The sequence below is a fragment of the Triticum aestivum genome, chromosome 2B (assembly GCF_018294505.1).
Source record: "Triticum aestivum cultivar Chinese Spring chromosome 2B, IWGSC CS RefSeq v2.1, whole genome shotgun sequence".
NCBI classification, from domain to species: Eukaryota; Viridiplantae; Streptophyta; class Magnoliopsida; order Poales; family Poaceae; genus Triticum; species Triticum aestivum.
Genome location: NC_057798.1, coordinates 760,811,408 through 760,818,266, shown reverse-complemented (window position 1 = coordinate 760,818,266; position 6,859 = coordinate 760,811,408).

Sequence of the window (6,859 nt, the reverse complement as noted above, 5' to 3'; positions counted from 1 at the left end):
AGAGCCGAACACTGACCTTGTTCCTCACGAAGCTCGCGGCTTCGAGGTGCCGGACTCCTCGCCGGACTCCGAACCTCCCGCGCCCCCTCCGATCGAATCCGATTGGGCGCCGATCATGGAGTTCACCGCGGCGGACATCTTTCAACACTCACCTTTTGGCAACATCTTGAGTTCGCTAAAGTATCTCTCATTATCAGGAGAGTCTTGGCTGGACTGCGGCCAGGACGGTTGGGATGCGAACGACGAAGAAATTCAAAGCCCACCCACCACCCACTTGGTAGCCACTGTCGATGATCTAACCGACATGCTAGACTACGACTCCGAAGACATCGACGGTATGGACGACGATGCCGGAGACGACCAAGAACCAGCGCCTAATGGGCACTGGAAAGCCACCTCATCATATGACATATACATGGTGGATATCCCAAAGGATGGGAATGGCGAAGGGGCAGCGGAGGATGACCCCTCCAAGAAACAGCCCAAGCGTCGGCGTCAGCGGCGCCGCTCTAAATCCCGCCACAGCAAGAATGAAGATTCTGACACCGAAGATAATAATACACCGGACAGTGCCGAAGACAACCCACTCCAGCAAGATCCAGCGTAGGAGGACGGAGACGCCAGCCCTCATGAGAGAGCGGCAGAAGAAGAGGTAGAGGACTACATGCCTCCCTCCGGAGATGAGGCAAGCCTCGACGACGATGAATTCGTCGTGCCTGAGGATCCCGTCGAACAAGAGCGTTTTAAATGCAGGCTTATGGCCATGGCGAACAGCCTCAAGAAAAAGCAGCAACAGCTTAGAGCTGATCAAGATCTGCTAGCCGACAGATGGACTGAAGTCCTCGCGGCCGAAGAGCATGAGCTCGAACGCCCCTCCAAAAGCTACCCTAAACGCAAGCTGCTCCCCCGATTAGAGGAGGAGGCGTATGAACCCGCATCACCAGGAGACAATACGGCTGACCGACCACCCCGTGGTCGCGACAAAGAGGCCTCTAGGCCCTTCACTAGACCCGTACCCCGGCATCGCTCGAAAGGCACAAGGCCACAGGGGAACGCTCCGGACTTGCGAGATATATTGGAGGATAGGGCAAGACAATCAAGATCGATCTATGGATCACGTGAGCGCCCCATGATACGTGACGACAACCGTCGCGCCAGACACAGTAAGTCCGACCGGGCCGAACAAAACAGACAAAGCTCTTTTGAGCTCCGTCATGATATCGCCCAGTACAGAGGCGCCGCACACCCACTATGCTTCACAGATGAAGTAATGGATCATCAAATCCCCGAAGGGTTTAAACCCGTGAATATTGAATCTTACGATGGCACAACAGACCCAGCGGTTTGGATCAAAGACTATCTCCTTCACATCCACATGGCCCGTGGTGACGATCTTCACGCCATCAAATATCTTCCCCTCAAGCCTAAAGGACCAGCCCGGCATTGGCTTAACAGCTTGCCAGCAGAGTCAATTGGGAGTTGGGAAGAACTGGAAGCTGCATTTCTCAATAACTTCCAAGGCATGTATGTGCGACCACCAGACGCTGATGACCTAAGCCACATAATTCAGCAGCCAGACGAATCGGCCAGACAATTCTGGACACGGTTCTTAACCAAGAAAAACCAAATCGTCGACTGTCCGGATGCGGAGGCCCTTGCAGCCTTCAAGCATAATATCCGCGATGAGTGGCTTGCCCGGCACCTGGGACAGGAAAAGCCGAAATCCATGGCAGCCCTCACATCACTCATGACCCGCTTCTGCGCGGGTGAGGACAGCTGGCTAGCACGCAGCAACAGCCTCAGCAAAATTCTGGCAGTCTGGATATCAAGGACCGTAATGGCAGGCCGCGTCGTAACAAAAACAAATGCCGCATTAATGGCGACAACAGTGAAGATACGGCAGTCAATGCCGGATTCAGAGGCCCTAAACCCGGTCAGCGGAAAAAGCCATTCAAAAGAACTACTCCGGGTCCGTCCAATTTGGATCAAATACTCGACCGCTTGTGCCAGATACACGGCACCCCCGAAAAGCCAGCTAATCACACCAACAGGGACTGTTGGGTATTCAAGCAGGAAGGCAAGTTAATTGCCGAAAACAATGACAAGGGGCTACATAGCGATGACGAGGAAGAGACCCGACCGCTGAACAATAGAGGACAGAAGGGTTTCCCCCCACAGGTGCGGACGGTGAACATGATATACGCAACACACATACCCAAAAGGGAGCGGAAGCGTGCACTCAGGGATGTATACACGATGGAGCCAGTCGCCCCGAAGTTCAATCCATGGTCTTCCTGCCCGATCACTTTTGACCGAAGGGACCACCCCACCAGCATCCGCCATGGCGGATTCGCTGCATTGGTCCTAGACCCAATCGTCGATGGATTTCACCTCACCAGAGTCCTGATGGACGGCGGCAGTAGCCTGAACCTGCTTTATCAGGACATAGTGCGCAAAATGGGCATAGACCCCTCAAGGATTAAACCTACCAAGACTACCTTTAAAGGCGTCATACCAGGTGTAGAAGCCAATTGTACAGGCTCAGTTACACTGGAAGTGGTCTTCGGATCCCCGGATAACTTCCGAAGCAAGGAGTTAATCTTCGACATAGTTTCGTTCCGCAGCGGCTATCATGCCCTGCTTGGACACACCGCGTTTGCAAAGTTCAATGTGGTGCCGCACTACGCATACCTAAAACTAAAGATGCCAGGTCCTCGAGGAGTCATCACGGTCAACGGAAACACTGAACATTCTCTCCGCACAGAGGAACATACAACGGCTCTCGCGGCAGAAGTGCAATGCAGCCTCTTAAGGCAATTCTCGAGTCCGACCGTTAAGCGGCCGGACACAGCTAAGTGCGCCCGGAGTAATCTACAACAAGACCACCTGGCACGTTCCGAGCACGCGTAGCAGTGCGGCCCCATCCCCAGCCCGTGTAAAACGTCAAGACAGGTCCTTCGCGTACACCATTACGCTCTGAAGATACCATGGGCATGGGGAGAGGGGCGCGACCACGATAGGCCCAGACTGCGGCTCAACCACACCAGGGGCTCTCAAGTGTGTCGTTCTTTTTCTTTTTTCTTTTTTCTCCTTTTTATTTTTACCCACAGGACTCCGTTCGTCAGAGGCCCTGTCCGGCAGTAGACCTGCCGAACTCACGATGCAATAGCCAGGGAAGAAGAAAGGCTACAGCGAATATCCAGGTGGTCTCCATTACGAGCATTAAATCTGTTTTATGCACCATTCCGCAGCCTACCCCTGGAGGGGGACATGTTTAACAGTCCCATCCCTTGCTTATCGCACCATTTGTATCATTCTGCACTTATAGCAGTTTTTCTTGAATAAGTAATGCAGCACCTTTTTGCTTCCAATTGCATTTCTCTTTTATACATATGTTCATTTATGACATTACGCATCCGTACGTTTTGGTACGGCCAAATACACCAGGGGCTTATGTTTCCCGCATCATGGTGTGATAAGTCCGAACACTTTCACAAGTGCGGCACCCCGAACTTATAGCACTATATGCATCAGCTCCGAATCATGTCTTGGGTCAATAGTTGGGTTTGCCCGGCTCCCATGTTTTGGTACCTTACATTCCATTGTATCGGCTAAGGTAGCACTGGGAGAACCACTGCGATTGCGCCCCAGTTGAGTTGGGTTAACGCCTTAGTGGAGAAAGCTAAAACTGACCGTCATGATGAGGCGAGAGCTAGTCGCTGTTCGAGAGGTTTTTTGCGAGTCCCTAAAGACTTATGCCGCTTAGAGCGAGGAGCCGGTTTTTTGTCCGGCCCAGGCGTGGATAGCGCCCCAAATTCGGCCTTCCGAAGACTAGGAGCTTCGCTGAAATTTAAAATTATAGAATTCTATGGCTAAGTAAGAGTGTTCAAGCATTATAAGTCCGGTTGCCTTGTTCGTTGTGTTGAGCGCCTCCCTAGATGGACCCAAATATGGGAACAAGAGCGCTCAAATTTATCCCGAACACCCCAGCACTCGTGGCATGGGGGCTGAAGCTGACGACTTGCCATCTCTCAAATTTGATAAACAGCCGCACAGAAGGTAATATTTTAAATTAAAAAGCGTTGCTTAGCGCAAATGAACTAAGTTTTCAACGCACAGGATAACAAAATGCGAGTCTACTCAAATATTACATCTTTGGAGCACTCACCCGCAATAGTGCGGGCGCCCTTCAGCACACTCTTATAATACATCTCGGGCGTGCGATGCTCCTTGCCCTCCGGTGGTGGGTCCGTCACGAGCTTCTGGGCATCCATCTTGCCCCAGTGCACCTTTGCACGGGCAAGGGCCCGACGGGCACCTTCAATACAGGCGGAGTGCTTGATGACTTCAACCCACGGGCACGCATCCACCAGCCGCCGCACCAGGCCGAAGTAGCTCCCAGGCATGGCCTCCTTAGGCCACAACCGAACTATGAGGCCCTTAATGGCCTGTTCGGCCGCCTTGTGGAGCTCGACCAGCTGCTTCAGCTGGTCGCTTAGGGGCACCAGATGTCCGGCCTCAGCATACTGAGACCAGAAGACCTTCTCCGTCGAGCTCCCCTCCTCGGCCCGGTAGAATGCGGCAGCATCGGACACGCTGCAAGGAAGATCTGTGAACGCTCCTGGAGAGCTCCGAATTCGGGTAAGCGACAGGTAATTAACACTCACATGCTTACTTTGCATGAAAAATGCCTTACCCGCTGCTATTTTCTTTACCGCCTCGATCTCCTGGAGGGCCTTGTAGGCTTCGGCCTTAGCGGCTTTGGCACTCTCAAGAGCCGTTGCAAGCTCAGACTCTCGAGTCTTCGAGTCACGCTCCAGGCTCTCATGTTTCTGCACGAGATCCTGGAGCTCTTGCTGTACCTCCGCCACCCGCGCCTCCTGCTTCTCTCGCTCGGTGCGCTCCGCAGCCGCATTGCGTTCGGCCGCGGCCACCGCCTCTTTCAGGGTCGCCACCTCGTTAGTGGCCCCTGTAATACCCACGTTATCCTTGTCATCCTTTTTGCAACCAAATTCCTTTTCTGTAAGGTACAATTTTAATAAGGTGTTACTCACCTTCCTTGTCCTCGAGCTGCTTCTTGGCGCGGCCGAGCTCGTTCTCGGACCGCTTGAGGTTTTCCTTCAAAGTATTGACCTTCGCAGTCAGTGCGGCAGAGGTCAGCAGCGCAGCCTGCAATCCCATATCGACATATTTTTTACGACTCCTGCGTATATCTTCTTAGATCCTCAGTCCGGCTTTTATTTTCGAACACCGAACCGAGCATCAGGGGCTACTGTCTATGCGGTACTATTTTACATATCTCAAAATTCTTACCTCAAAGCCTGTTAGAAGGCTGCTGCAGGCTTCGGTCAGCCCGCTCTTGGCGAGCTGCACCTTCTGAATCACCAAACTCATAACAGTGCGGTGTTCCTCTTTGATGGAGGCGCCATCGAGCGCCTCCAACAAGTTATCCAGCGCCTCCGGTTGGACGGCGGCTGCCGGTGTCACGGTCTTGCCCTTCTTACGAAGCGGCCGCCCGCCGGACTCTGGAGCCACTATGGGATCCGGAGCCGAGTTTGGTGCAAAGTCCGGGAGGTTGTCCTGCGACGCCTCCGGGGCCTCCTCCTCTGGGTGGGTCCCTTCCCGGGATCCCACCTCGGCATCGTCCGTGTCACGGGGGGTGGAGGCAGTTGGAAGAGAATCCATATCCGACGCACCTAAGGACCCGCTCGACGAAGTGGGAAGATCGTCCTTGGGCGGACTGCAGGGTTGTATGCGGCATTAGAAAGACACTGTGGCAAAATAGAAAAACCATGAAGTTATTCGGGAGTCCGGATACTCACGATATCGCCAGGGGCTTGGCCCTTCGAGGCCAGTCCTCGTCGTTGTCACTGGCATTGGCAGAGCAGTCCGGGGGAAGAGTTTTTCCCTTCTTGGACCCTTCGGCCTCCCTCGTTGGGGAGGCCTTCCTTTTCTTCTCTCCCCCCGCTGGGGGAGAGGCTTTCTTCTTCTCTTCCTCACCTTGGTGAGAGGAGTCGGCCTCGGAGTCGTCATCCGATAGCACCTGAAAACGGGAACTCTTCCGAGTCCCCGTGGCCTTTTTCTTGGCCTTCTTCTCCGGCACCACGTGGGGTGCCGGAGCCAGCAACCCCGTTAGGCGGGCGTCCGCTGGATCCTCTGGCAAAGGAGTCGGACAGATAGTCCACTCGGCCTTCGCCAGCCAGTCCTGTCAAAGGTAAAGGGAGTTTAGATCCCGCATAGAGTCAAACTATGGAAAACAAGCATCCCGTAAAGGACAAAATCACTTACCTCGTCAGCTGGACGCTGTTGGGGAGCGTAGTAATTTCAAAAAAATTCCTACGTACACACAAGATCATGGTGATGACATAGCAACGAGAGGAGAGAGTGTTGTCCACGTACCCTCGTAGACCGTAAGCGGAAGCGTTATGACAACGCGGTTGATGTAGTCGTACGTCTTCACGATCCGACCGATCCAAGCACCGAACGTACGGCACCTCCAAGTTCAGCACACGTTCAGCTCGATGACGATCCCCGGGCTTCGATCCAGCAAAGCTTCGGGGATGAGTTCCGTCAGCACGATGGCGTGGTGACGATGATGATGTTCTATCAGCATAGGGCTTCGCCTAAACTCCGCGACGATATAACCGAGGTGGAATATGGTGGAGGGGGGCACCGCACACGGCTAAGGAACGATCTGTAGATCAACTTGTGTTGTCGTGCCTAGAGGTGCCCCCCTGCCCTCGTATATAAAGGAGCAAGGGGGGAGGGGGCGGCCGGCCTAGGAGGGGCGTGCCAAGGGGAGTCCTACTCCCACCGGGAGTAGGACTCCCTCCTTCCTTGTTGGAGTAGGAGAAGGGGG